General features: G+C 39.5%; 1 protein-coding gene and 1 long non-coding RNA gene across 4 annotated transcripts in view; one reads left to right on the forward strand and one right to left on the reverse strand.

The window, feature by feature from the left end:
• TSHR (thyroid stimulating hormone receptor) overlaps positions 1-14,933 on the reverse strand; it is a 175,024-nt gene that overhangs the window by 158,208 nt on the left and 1,883 nt on the right. The window lies entirely within an intron of this gene.
• Positions 10,317-12,043, forward strand: LOC131381530 (uncharacterized). Its single transcript, XR_009210343.1, has 3 exons — positions 10,317-10,432; positions 10,892-11,027; positions 11,909-12,043. It is a non-coding gene; the product is annotated as an uncharacterized LOC131381530 (long non-coding RNA).

A 14,933-nucleotide genomic window follows, 5' to 3' on the forward strand; every position in this document is an offset into this window, starting at 1 on the left:
AAAAAGATGACATTTCTGGGTCTCAGTTTCACATCTAAATGAGAGTCAAACACCTCCCAAGGAAGACCACTGTGAGCACTGAGATATTATATGTGAAGACATATAGTATGGGTCTGGGCATAAAGCTGATACAAACACATAACTGAGCAAAAAAACCCCACAGAACAATGATAGGTTATTTTAAGGTAGTACAAAAAACAAAAACGAAAACCCATGGAATTTATGTTATAGCTAAAACTGTTAAAATGTAATAAAAGTAACTTGGATTAATAACTCGCAATAGATAACAATCATGGCAATTTTCATAAATCCAAACACTGAAGAACTAGGTGTTTTGTAATTATAGCTTGTACTTCATTTATCTGGCCTCAAGGCATGATTTAAATCTAAACATTTGTGTTATGGAAAATTCTTCCCTCTAGTACTGTGTATAGTAACCACATCAAGTTACTATCTTTCATCATCTTAAGAGGCACATATTTTAAAACTTTAATGTCTCAGGAACCAGGAATCCATTGATTAAAAGTGTTGCTGGATCCCCCTAAGGAAGTGTAGGGAAAGTGTATTGGTTAATGTCCCCGAGTCGTTCCTAAAAGGGACCTGTGGCCAGTTGCCAAAGTAACTGTCAACTGGTAAACAGAAATCCAAGACTTCTTGAAGATCATTGGATACAAGGTTTGAGCTTATACTGATAGGACTATGTTCCAGGATAAATTGCAGATATTAGCGTCAACTTGAAAGATTTAAAGGATGCAGAATGGTGGCCGCTTCACATCCTTTCAATTCACCTATCTGCCCCCTGTAAGAAACAGAACCAACAAAAACCCCAAACAAATAGATTAAGGTGAATGACAATGCACTTCAACAAACTTAACCAATAGGTAGGTTCTATCATAGCTGCTGTGCCAGATGTCTTCACTGGAACACATCAGCACAGCCTCTAGCACTTTATATGTGATTATCGATCTGGTGAATGTGTTCTCTTCTTGATTCCTATCAATAGAGAGAATCAAAAGTAGTAAACCTTCATCTAGGAACAATAGCAATACCAATTCACTGCTTTGCCCCAGGGGCTCCATTTCATAAGAGTTTGTGAGGACAGATAGTCAGGACATCACACACATCATCATACTGGTTTGCTACCTGATGATATGCTAATTAGAGTTGGTGGGCAAAAAGCAGAAAGAAGCCTAGATATTCTAGTAAGAAATCTGAAGGTCAGAGGGCAGCAGATAAATCCCACAAAGATTCAGGGACCTCTTCCATTAGCAACGTGCTTAGTCTGGGGCGTTCTAAAAAATCCCTTCTGGCCAGGTGTGGCGGCTCATGCTTGTAATTCCAGCACTTTGGGAGGCCAAGGCGGGTGGGTCATTTGAGGTCAGGAGTTCAAGACCAACCTGGCCACCCATCTCTACTAAAAATACAAAAATTAGCCGGGCGGTAGTGGCACGTGCCTGTAATCCCAGCTACTCGGGAGGCTGAGGCAGGATAATTGCTTGGGCCTTGGAGGCAGAGGTTGCCATGAGCCAAGTTAATGCCAGCCAAAAAAATGAACTACTGCTGCACTGCAGTCTGGGTGACAGAGTGAGACCCTGTCTCAAAAAAAAAATCCCTTCTAAGGTATAGGACACATAGTTGTATCTTGCCCTTTCTACCTTTTACAAAGAAGTACAGCACTTGCTGGGCATCTTGGCTTTTGGCAGCAGTGTAACCCGTTTTCCCATTTATCAGACAACTCAGAAGGCTGCAGGTTTCAGGTAGGACATACAGGAGTCTATAACAGATTCAGGCTGAAATGCCAGCTTCCCTGCCATGTGGGCCACACAGCCCAGCCCAGCAGGTCTTACAACACTACAGATAGATATTCTGTGGATTCGTCAGCAGGTCCCAAGAAGAGAATGAAAGCTCAGGCTCTTAAAATGTTGGAGCAAGGATCTCCCTTCTGAAGGACAGAAATACCCTTTATGAGAAAAATAATTCCTGACGTTCTATTCTGCCCTAGTAGAGACTGAGATCTCTTCAATGGGACACTAAGTGATTCTGTGACTACAGCTGCCCATTGCGAATTGGGTATTGCCAGTTCTACTGAGTCATAAAATAAGGTGAGCACAGCAGCAATTGATTTTATGATAGAAATTTTACATTCTGGATCAAGAAAGTCTAGAAAGGGAAGGTAAATTCATGAATAGGTGGCCTAGACTCCCACTTCACTTATCTCTGCTGCACTCTCACTGAAATTGGCTTCGTGGAGAGCTCCATATGACCACTTGATGGAGTTCATAGGTTGGTGTCTGCTTTACAGATTGGCACAAGCTAATGCCAGCCAAAAAAAATGAACTACTCTTGCATTATGGCCCCGCTCAAGGGTAGCCCTAAAGGATAGTGGTGAAAGGAAATCTTCACAGTCAGTTGATCTGTGAGCATTACAGCAATCATTCTCTTTGTATGAAGGGAGAAAGAACCGTGGCAAGGGTATACATGGAATACCAAGAAATAGCAAGTAACTTACCTGGTTGACCACTCGCCTAGAAAGAATACTATTGGAAAACAGAGAACAAGAAAGTCTAGGAAACAAATATGGATATATCTATGGGAGTGGGAACAAATTCTGTGGACCTTTGTGTCTCACCTTAATGCTCATCAGAGAGTATCCACTGATTACTCTGGTTTGTGGTGAATCTCGACACCCAGGTAGACTAGATGACTCATTTTATAAATGCCATCCAGTTTTGGGGAAATGAACATGAATGAAGTGGCCATGGTGATAGGAATGGAAGCCAAGCGTGGACCCAATGGCTTGGGCTCCTTTTCATCAAGTCTAATCAAGATACTTCTCCTATAAATGACCAACCTTTCAGCAGTATAATCCATTGCTGCACCCTTGATAAGGCACATTTCTTTAAAGAGAACAGCCAGACATTTGGTGGCAGTTTGATTATACTGGACCCTTTCCACCTTGTAAGAACTAGTAATTCATTTAAAACCTCATGGCTACTTTGGATTTGGCCTTCTCTGACTTCAGTGCCTCCACCGGCACCACCATTTAAGGGTTTATAAAATACCTGATGTACCATTATGAAAATGTGTATAGCATTGCCTCAACCAAGGGATGCATTTCACGGCAGAGAAGGTGCAACAAAGGGTATATGAACACTATATCCACTAGTCTCACTATGTGCCCTGTCATGAAGAACCAGACTGCCAACGAGAATGGTGGAATGAATTAAAGACTCAGCTAAGGTGCTATCTTGGGGACAAAGCCCTGCAGGATTGGGGATCTGACCTAAGAAAGGATATGAGCTGAATCAATAGCCAACGTATGCTATTGTGTTCTATGTAGCTAGGATACACATGTCTGAAAACCCGGGGGCAATGATAGAATTGGCTCATCTCATCATCACCCTAGTAACCTAACATTCAAATTTTGAGCTTCCTGTCTGTATTCCTGCCCAATTAATGGTACTAGTTCCTGAGGAGAAAGATTACTTCTTCCAAGTAAAAAATACAGGGAGGTTGATACTATAATGACCATCTGGTCATTTGGGCTTCTCATGCTAGTGGACAAATAGGTAAATAAAAGAGTTTCTCTATTGAGAAATATTAGGCCCTCTTTACCATGAGAAGCTAGGGCAGCTGCTATACATTAGGAAGAGTGAGGAGTGTGTCTAGAATGCAGGGAATTCACTGGGGCATCTCTTGGTTCTTTTGAGCCCACGGATAATGGTGAAGGAGAAAATACAGCAGCTACATATGACAAGAAAAAGGCAACTAAGCTTTCAGAACCCTTGGAGCTGAAGTCTGGGTCTTTCCATCAGGCAATCAACTCAACCAGTCAAAGTGCTGGGCAAGGGTGAGACAAATCTAGGATTGGAGTCAAAGAGAGATGAGGACTATCAACGGCATCCTTAAGATCAGCTGCAGCAGGGCAGACTAGTTTATTTCACAAACCCTCTTGCATTATGTCTTTGCAAGGACTGCAGCTTGAAGGAATCTCTGTGGAAGACGGGGCTTGTATCCCCCTTTCTTGTAAAAATAAATAAAAAAAGTAAGGACATCTCATTCTTACAAAATCGGAGGCCCTATATTTTATTAGGGGAGCTAGACATAATGAAAAGCTTGGGCAGGTCTGAGTTGTGCAAAGGCTAACCAACCCTGGGTACCTGTTTTACATCATTTTAGATTCTCTCACCATGCCTCTTATACTAGCTCTGCTGCAGCTACCAGTTCTGTATGAGCTCTGACTAGCTTCAGGCAGGTACAACTCGACAGGACTGCATCTCAGCCCTGCACCACACACGTCTCATCTCCCACCCAGGGACTTTTTTGTTAATATCAGGAAATTCTCTCATCACCCAGGCACAAGAAACCTGGAAGGTCAGTAGAATTAAATCCCTGACTTATGGGAGCCAAGAACCGATGGATAGATGTTTTACCTTTCCTCCTTCCTAAAGCAATGGTCCTGAGATGCAAGTCATCTGAATTCTCGGGTGGTCTCAGGGGTTTCAGCAACCATTTGTTTCTAGCAGCAGCAAACTCTCCCTCTCTCCCTGCTTCACTTCCCCATCCTACCTTCTGCTCCTGGGATCATACTCCCCAACAAGAATTCTCACGTGGGCTCTGCTTTCTGGAGAATTCAGGCTAAGATATCACTGACTCCTCTCTTTTACTCGAAGTCCACATAATCTATTAGAAAATCCTGTTGGGTTAACCTCCAAAATAAGCCCAGGAAATTCCTTACCACATTCCTGCGATTAAGCTGGTTCAAGCCAGTATCATCTCTCACCTGATTAAGAAACATAGTAGCCAGGGTGATCCTACTAAAATGTAAGTCAGGTCAGGGCCGGGCAGGGTGGCTTACACTTGTAATTCCAGCATTTTGGGAGCTGAGGCGGCCGGATCCCCTGAGGTCAGAAGTTCGAAACCAGCCTGACCAACATGGTGAAAACCCATCTATACTAAAAATACAAAAATTATCCAGGTATGGTGGCACATGCCTGTAATCCCAGCTTCTAGGGAGGCTGAGGCAGGAGAATTGCTTGAACCTGGAGGTGCAGGTTGCAGAGAGTCGAGGTGGTGCCACTGCACTCCAGCCTGGGCAAGAGAGCAAGACTCCATCTCAAAAACAAAACAAAACAAACAAAAAAAAGTGAGTCAGGTCTTGCTTTTGCGTGTGTGTGGCTCAAAATCCTTGATAGCTTCTTATCTCATTCCAAAAATAAGCATATATATGTATATATATATATATATTTTTTTTTTTTCTCCTCCAGATATTAGCCTGGATTCCTTTTTTAGCTCCTTCAGGTCCTTATTCAAATGTCATTTTCTCAGTGAGGCCTTCTGTTACGGACTGAATGCTTGTGTGTTCTCCAAATTCATATGCTGAAATCCTAACCCCTGATGTGATAGTATTAGAAGATGGGGCTTTTGGGAGGATATTAATTTATGAGTATGGAACCCTTATGATGAAATTAGTGCTCTTATAATAAAAAACACAAGAGAGATGAGCTTGGCTTTTTGCTATGTGAGGATACAATGAGAAGACGGTCAAGTGCAAACCAGGAAGCAGTCCTCACAAGACAACACATCTGCCAGCACCCTGATCTTGGACTTCCAGTCTCCAGAATTGTGAGAAGTAAATGGTTGTTGTGTAAGCCACTCAGTCTGTGGTATTCTGTTAGAGGAGCCCAAACTAAGACACCTTACTGACTATTTAAAATGCAACTTCCAGTACTCCTTCTCCCTCTTCCTTCATTTATATTTCTCCATTATACTTTTCACCATCTGACATTCTCTGTGTTTTACTTTTTAAAATTTTTTAATTTTTATTTTTTTTGCTATTTTCTCCTGTTAGGATGTAAGATCAATGAGGTCGTTTATTATATATCAATACCTTGAATAGTACTAATGTATGATAGGTGATCAATAAATATTTATTTAAAATATAAAAAAGGAAAGAAGGAAGAACATTTTACAATAAAATGCCACCTGTCTAGAGGTAGTATTTCTGGTCATCTCAAATCTTTGGACCATGTCCACAAACCCACAAATAAATGCAAAGGGTGTTGAGACGGAAATACTGCCATCTTAAAGTCCACTAAAGACTTTCTCATGGAAGAGTGTCTCATTTATGCCCGTCCTTACATCCTCTTTATTCTCATGCACAGAGCCCTTTCCTAAAAGTAGCCTTCTAGTTTCTTGGCTTAAAAAAAGATTGAAATAACAAAATATAAAGTGACAGTACCTGGCAATAAGAGGAGACAATTTCAGTCTCCTCTCTGGAGTTGCATAATTATGAGAACACACAGGCATGGGTAAGATTAAGTTAATGCCTACAAAATATAAGCCAAAAGCTTCATGTGTCATATAAATACAGAGATCATGTTTTCTGAAAGAAAAATTTGTACATAAGGAAGCTCTTTCTAGGTGCACAAGTGATGTGGGAAGTTTAGATTAAAATGATGAAATATTTGCATTTCTGGAACATTCTAATGGCAGTCTTTTCAATGGGACTGTGCCATAAAAATCCAGAGCACATATACCTGTCACCACATATAATAGAACAATATTTATAAGATGTCTCAAAAATCACAAGTGCCAGCTTTGTAATTAAAAAATTATTTTGAAAATTTCTGGAATACCCTAAATGTTCTTAAAGGTTCATACAGAAGTGAAGCCAAGTAAGTAGGGTCTGATATTTAAATGGAACACTTTAAAACTCAATCTATAATTTTGAACAAATGGGACATTTTGCTCATTCTTAAAATTTTCAAATGCTATTTTTTAATTAATGTAATGAAAGAGAGTAATAAAGTATGTTGACCAGCTTCAGTAAAAATGGAAACAGAGTCAGTATGAAGAATTTAACATCATGTAGGAGGCATTAGAAACTTGGAAAAATCTGTCAACTATTGACTTGAAAAAGTGGCAACATTCAGTGAACTTCCGTGTGAAGAGCCTATCAAGGGACAGGCTAAATGTGAGCCATAAAGAAAGTAATCACCACAATAACATATTCAGAAGGAAAACCATCACATTCAAAGGTGTTGCAGGCTGAAAGAGTGAGGGTCGTGATCAACTCACTATACCACTGGAGGCTCTATGAGTAAACAGCAAACTGTTCTCATAAATGCAGAATGTTGGCAAACTGACAAAGTGCGTCTGCCACCCAGAAGGAATGCTGAGGGCAGTCACACCCCAAGTGCAGTGTTTCTTGTAATTAGGTACATCTGAAGCCTGTTAGTAACAATATGAACCCGTGATCAATTAAGCAGCTGACCAATCGTTACCTCCTCCTCCCTGCCCTTGCTACCCAATAAATACAAAGGGCTGTGGATGCTCAGGGGCTGCCTTTGCTCACTAGAAGCAGGGAGCTCTCTCCTTCTTCCCCTGGACACTTTCTTTAAAACAGTTTCTTTTGTCTTACTTTTTCATTTCTATGTTCATTCCTTTGTTCAGTCTCATAATGACGGTCTCAAGTAGTAACAGTAGTAACTGTCCTAGTGATGGTCGCAGGTAGTAACAGTAGTAACTGTTGAAATGACAGTCTCAAGTAGTAACCAACTGTGGCAGCTCACCACACAAAGGCCAGGCAATTTTCATTTATTGTTAAAATATATCTGTTAGGGTTGTTTGTAATATAATAAAAAGATTGAGTCATAGTGAGTACACTTACAAAATGCCAAATTATTCCAAAGCAGAATTTCTTAACTTGTGAGAGGTCAAGGACACCTTTGAAGATCTAAGGAAAGTTATAGAGTCTCAGAAATGCACTGATGGGGACAAATTTTCACACAACCACAGATTCCTAAGAGCACAACCACGAACTTCTGGAGGCCCATGAACTTTTGTCTAATAAACCTTAGTCTGAAGGGTAACAAACACACTTTGTATAACCAGGAAACACTGAAATAATCAAATAGATCAATTCAACTTAATTTCTCAGCTCTGGACAAAAAACAACTACTCTAGTAAACTGACTGATAAATTCAGACAAAACTAATTCATTTAACAATATGTTTTATGCATTACGAATTAGTTTTCTATGCTTACTACTTCATCAGAGGTTATCTAAGAAAACAGACTTAGGCCCCAGGATAGCTAGTTTGTTTACACAGATGAAAATAACTGGACATTCTGGATCTAGGCCTCTGATATCATGTCTGAATGGGCTTGGCCTCATCAAAACTGATCTGATTGTTGAGGTTGGACTTTTAAACACAGGGTTTCACCGTGTTAGCCAGGATGGTCTTGATCTCCTGACCTCATGATCTGCCCCACTCTGCCTCTCAAAGTGCTGAGATTACAGGTGTGAGCCACCCCACCTGGCTGAGACCAACCTTCTTTTAAGTGATAGACTCCCACCTACGGCAATGAAACACAAGGCTGAGCATGTCCCGTGGGCCTCTGGACTTCATGGTCTAACAGGAAGATCTATTAATATTAGTAATTTATCCCCCAAATTGGGACACCTTTGAGAGTGAAAGGAATGCTATTAACTACACTTGAATGACAGATGTAATGGGGTTCAAGACATTCTATCCCCAAATGTGACACCTTGGCATTTGAGAAAACAACAGAAGCAGAAGGTCTCTCTGACTTTTTCCTGCCCTTCTCCCCTGAATCAGGTCATAAGACAATTCTCTGGTCTTCCTCTAAAGTAGGTCTTAAGACCCTCATTTCAGAGGGGCTCTCCCTACACCAGGAGAAAAGGAATGAAGACAGAGAGACACCAAGATGAATGTGAACAAATAAGACTTGCTAAAAATCTGCCCCACGGACCACAGTTTATTACCATTCGATCATATCCTTTTGTCCTCCAATCTGTATGACTGTCCATAAAAAGATATGGTTTTCTCTGTTCGTTTGGGTCTTTATTACTGAAGGCTCCTGTGTCATGTAAAACTTATATTTAACAGTTGTTTAATGTTTTTTTCTTGTCAATCTGTTTTTTGTTGTTGTTGTAGAGTCTCAGCCATGCCCCATGTGATGGGTAAAGAAAAGATATTTTCTGCCTTACAGATGTAAGAGGAGGGTCCACTTGGATAGGGCAACCCTAACTATATGGAACCTGGAAACCAGTGGATGGTTCCATAAAGAACCTGGAGTTCATTAGGGGATGAAGATCAGTTTTTTAAATTAATAAACATTTTTTAGCTTGGGAAAATTTAGAGTTAACAATAGAAATGAGAATCTAAATCAGACCCATAGTATTAATAGGTTTGTGTTGAGTTTAAGAATAATCAATATATATTTGGTATTTTGAGTATTTGTATTAACAGAAGTTGTTGACCTAGTTGGAATACCTAATAGAGTGGTCTTGCTATTGCAATTTAAAATGTATAATTGAGTAATTTATTTTGACTTGTGATTTAAGTTGAAAAGGAAATTAGAGGTTTTAATAAGTTTACCTGTATAGTGCTCACTGGGAAGTGGTAACTTTTCTATAATTTTGCATGTATTACTGGGGAAAAATGTGTTTCAATGAAAAGCTGTATATTGACTAGAGCACACCCTTCCAAGTTTCTCAGTCTGATTCTGTGGGAATTATTTTACAGCTTTCTAGATTACAGATAATTGTAGCAATACAAAACAATTTTGTCTACGGATTGTAAATTCTGTCCCGTATGGAAGAGCTTCTGTGAACTTCCCTCCCCGACTGGGGAAGAAGCTAGTTTGGCCTCCATCTGTATAGTCACTCTGATATTCCTAATCTATAAACATGCCTAGTTTGTGGGCTATCCTTTAAGCCAGTTGTAATATCTTACCAGGTTCTTCATTATGGTGGGTTAAAGCATGCCCCCAAAATTCATATCTGCCTGGAACCACAGAATGTGACTTTACTTGGAAATATGATCTTTGTAGATGTAATGAGTTAAGTTGAGGCCATAGTGAATGAGGATGAGCCTAAACCAATAATTGGAGTGATGCAGGGAATGCCATGGATTGCCAGCAGCAACCAGCCCCTAGGAAGAACCAGAAAGGATTTGTCCTAAGAGTCTTCAGAGGAAGCATGGCCCTGCCAATACCTTGATTTCCAACTTTTAACTTCCAGAACTGTGAGAGAGTAAATATCTGTTGTTTTAAGCCACTCAGTTTGTGGTACTTTGTTATGGCAGTCTTAGGCAATTCATATACACTCATCAATGAGTTAATTAAAATCTTTAACATGTGTTCAATTTATAGGTGTATGAGAGTTACAGTTTTACCTTTCTGTGAAAATTATCCGTTGACAGTATTAACTCATTCATACCACCCAGGAATCTAATGAGTCAGGGACTATTATTGCCCTTTTTTTTTTTTATAGATGGAGCAACTGAGGCCCAGAGGAACTAAGCAATGTTCCCAAAAGCATATTTAGGAAATAGCAGACCAAGGCATTCAACCCAGAGGATCTCACTCCAGAGTTTGACTGTCTAAAAACATAGGATTCCTGGTACTTATAAAGTTTAATATAATAGATGCTTTTGAATTTTCTAAGGATTGGGAAAGTTTCATCAAGCATTCAAGTACTTCAAAATAAAATACATTAAATTTGTTTTCATTTAAATTATTCATTATTTTATGAAACTATATGGGAAATCAGTTATTAAAATATTATTAAATGATAAAATACTCCTCAAAGTAATTGTCACAATTAGATTTCCAAACAAAATAATAAATACATAGAAAACTCAGTAAGGAACTAGGTTTTACATTTATTTCTTTAACAAACCAAATATTAATTTATGAAGCCAGCTACCCCCATTAACTGTTTTTTTGTGTGTGTGCGTAGAAACTGCTCCAAAGGACATCAGACTTCACCTCGACCTGTACTGAGTTATGAAGGGAGTAGTAACAAATTTTATTGTCCATTAATATGTTCATCCCAAGTAAATAAATCAAACCCCTTCAGCTTTCAGGTCAGAATTCTTCAAAGCTCTTGGAACACCACGTCTCCACCTTCTACCTGCTCCCCTGAAACTTCTTACACTCAACTCCTACTGGTTCTTCAGGAGGTAGCTCAAAGCCTTCCCTGAACCACAGTTTAAGTAAGTATCCCTCACCCCTACTAAAAGACACTCAAGCACACTTACACAATTATAACTCTGTGTTTATGTAATTATTTGATTAATATGCAGCTCCCACACTAGACTGTAAGATCCCTGCAGACAGGGACATGTTGGTGGTGTTCTCCATTAAATCCAGAGTGTGACACAGTGTCTGGGATATAGTTAGTCCTTAGTAAAGATTTGCGGAATGAAGGAAGTGATGAGCAATGTAGAGGGCATACGGCCCCTCTTCAGTGGGGAATTCCCTGTTGTGTGGAATATTAGAAGGACCCAGTTCTGCGTCTCCTATTTCAGACACCAAAAGTGGGCAGGTGACCTCCTTCCTCTTCCTACCTCCAGCAGCTATGGCTTGCCAGCCAATCAAATGCTCCCATACAGGATACCACTCTCAGGTAGGATATTTAAAGAGACAGGGACAGTTGGGAAATTATTGATGGCAGCACATAGACAGTCTGGCAGCTACAAGACCGCAGATGTCCAGTGGCTGTGGTTTCTATATTGCCCATGGAATTGTCCTAAACAGATGATTCACTGTCGCTCCAGCTCCTTGCCCACAGTAGGCCTTGGCCTATTTTCAAAGCCTGGTCCTACAGTAATTCTGTAAATTACATGTTCTTTCAAAATATTTTTTTCTTCCTTAACCTAAACAGAGTTGGTTTTCTGTTACTTATCATCAGAAAACTTGACTGATTTCAATACACACATATATATCTGTCTAAATGTATATACATATAGGTGTATAGATACATTCCCTCTCTATATATATTCTCTCTCATATATATATATATATGATGGACACATTTTATTGTTCATTATTATGTTCATTCCAAGTGAATAAATCAAATCCCTTTAACTTTCAGGTCAGAATTCTTCACTCCTCTTAGAACACTGTTTCATATGTATGGGAGAGGAGAGAGAATGGAAAAGAATAATTCACAGAGCCTGGATATATGAAATGAAGTCACCTTTATGTGTGTGGGGCTGTGTTTGGGGAGCACATGGGTGTTGAAGCAGAGGGCTTCTCTTTAGGTTGGAAACAATTGTTATTCAGATTACAACCACTGATTGTGACTAAAACCATTGTGAAATATACAAAACATCCACATTTCTTTAAGTGTGGAACAAAGATGACTTGGAGGTACATGAGATTATTTTAGGTGGAGTGGCCACCTGGCATTAAATAACAGTGAATCACACCGTGAGAAAGTAATTCCTTTTTCTATTGTCTTTCCATCCTTTTGATACTACCAAGGACACTGTGCCAGATTGTTATCTCTTTAATACTTATTAACACTTACGTAGCTTCCTTTTTAACAAAGAGAAGGCAGCTGTAGGCTCAGTGTATTCACAGACAATAGTCTGTAGCTAGAATTTAATTATATTTTTGTTTTCGCTGTCTTTAGTTTTCTGGCTACCTCTTATTTGTACCAAGTCATGCTAATTTTCCACTTGTAACCTTTCTAAATAAATTTCAGTTAGAGAAGTGAGTCAACTTAAAAATACTGAGTAAATAACAGCACAGATGGAACACAGGGTACAAATGCCAAAGATGATGAATGATTGTCTTCAGTTTAGTAAAGAGTAGGAGAGTCCATCAATTGAGCCACAGATGCAGAATGCAAATGAGTAAAAACAGAACCTGAAAACAACAGCTCCTTCAGAAACATATCTGAAGGCACACAGGTGTCCAAACCACTTACTTCGTCGAAACCCAAGACCACAGATGGCAGTGGGGTTGGAGAAGGCAGAGGTGGCAGTTACTGTCATAATGAAACTGAAAGCAGGTAGGTTAAAACAACATAGTAAGGTGTGTCAGCACTTTCTGGAGGAAGAATCCATACAAATACATAGAATGGTGCAGAATGGTTGTCAAATCCTTTCTACCTCCTTATTCAGAGAAGGAAGGATCTTCTCATGCACAGAGGCAACAAATGGCAACTTCCTGAGTAAGAGAGGGTGATGGGTCAATCTTGTTATCCTTGGTTTTGAGATAATATGATCTATAATTATATGTCAAATTTAAATTTTTAATTTTATTCTCTTGCTTCATTTAAGTTTCCTTAAATCAGTAATTTTCAGTTGAAAAGAGTGATTTTTTTCAAACTACCTATACATCAAAGATTCTAGAATGTTCCACTGGCAGTGGGGGGAAGTAGGCATCCCAGCTCTCCCTCACCTTCCACTCAAGTAAAGCATTATACCCTTCTGGAGGGGAGGAGTGAGGAAAAGATACAGCATCACTTCTTCAGTGAGGGCCACAGTCCGTAACTGTCTCCCTTCCATCCATAAGACCACGGGGCTGGGATATGGGTAGTAGGGCAAGAGAGCTGTTTACCTTTCAGAACAATAATCTTTGAGTAGAAGATAAAGTTTAGAAAGAGTTGTTCTTGGCACCATCATAATTTGTAAAATGTCTAAGAAGTGGTTATACAGCATCTTGATGAAGGTTGCAGAAGTAATGCAAATAACTCTACAAGAACAAAATACCTTACATCTTAAACCGGTGTAAGCTCTTCAAAAACTTTAAAAAGAGGTACACTCTGAATAATATAAAACTTGTGAGAGAACATGCCTCAGTGGTAGATCCTGTATAATTTAAGTAGATTCCAAAAAGAGGTCACCACCCAGAATGGCTTTTTAATGACGAAAACTTAGTTTATTTCAGCAAGGAATACCTTCCATAACTTAGATATTTCTTGTCTAGAAAGATCTAAACAAAGATCTAGATCTTTCTTGTCAAGAAAGACTTAGTCTTTCTTGTCCTCCTTGCCTCTCTTCCACTCTCTCTTTCTTCCTTCCTTCTTCTTTCCTTTCCTTGCTAACCTCCTGCTTTCTGAGTTCTTACATCTGACGAATAGCCCCCGAGGTTACCAGTCGGTTTATTGAATGTGACTTGTTTGCATACTTTTTTCTCCAAAGCCTATGACCATCAGGGGAACACTGGTATGGTGAGACACACTTTTCATCTGAGAGTGGTGGCTTAAGGGTGCAGGCTCCATAGTTGTTGATATGATATTTCAAATCCTGACTTTGCCACTTACAAGCTGTGCAACACTGAGCAAATTACTTCATTTTATTTTTGTGCCTCAATGTCCTCATCTATAAAATGAGGATAATAACATCACCTACTTAATTGGATTTGGTGAGGATTCACTGGGTGAGTTCATGCAAAGTGCTGAGAACAGAACCCCCCCGTTAGTAAACACAATATAATTGTTAGCTTTACATGTTTTACTTCTCTCATATGCTTTCCTTCAACAGAAGAGTTCTACCAACCCCAAAAGATTTAAAAATCATTTTTCTACTGTTGCAGATGTTTGTAGCCATTGTTCAAAGGAGACTACCATTTTGCTTTACCCACACTTTTCATCAGGTTTCTCTTTTCCATTTCAGAATAACTTTATTCTTCAGGACATACTACTTCCCTCTCCATTATTCTCAAGGTCGGATCCTCCTTGCCACTGTCTTTATGTCTTTTTCTTGTGATTCAGTGCCTTCCCTCAGACTATTCTCATCAGCATCATGTCATCACCTAGAAAGCACCTAGTTGAACCTTCTCTTTTACCCAGAAGGAAATTTGGCTCCTTCCAAATCAGTCATCTTATACAATTTCATGGTTAGTAAAGAAGGGCTGAAGAGAATGCTGGTTTCCTGACTCCTGTTCCAGTGCTCATTCTCCATTACCCTTTGTTTCTCAACTTTTGGTGGAATTTTAAACAGGATGTCTATGAGTTCCTTTTCACTGTCAGAGCCACATCTCTCTTCAATGACTTGAATTTCTGCCACTGTTAAAGAAGTCTCTGAAGAAGTAATGTCTTTGGATTTCTTTCTCCCCAACATACAGTGGACATTCAGAGACCTGGCATATTCATTTGTTCATTTATT

This window comes from Hylobates moloch, unplaced genomic scaffold, assembly GCF_009828535.3.
Source record: "Hylobates moloch isolate HMO894 unplaced genomic scaffold, HMol_V3 SCAFFOLD_16, whole genome shotgun sequence".
In the NCBI taxonomy this organism is placed as follows: domain Eukaryota; kingdom Metazoa; phylum Chordata; class Mammalia; order Primates; family Hylobatidae; genus Hylobates; species Hylobates moloch.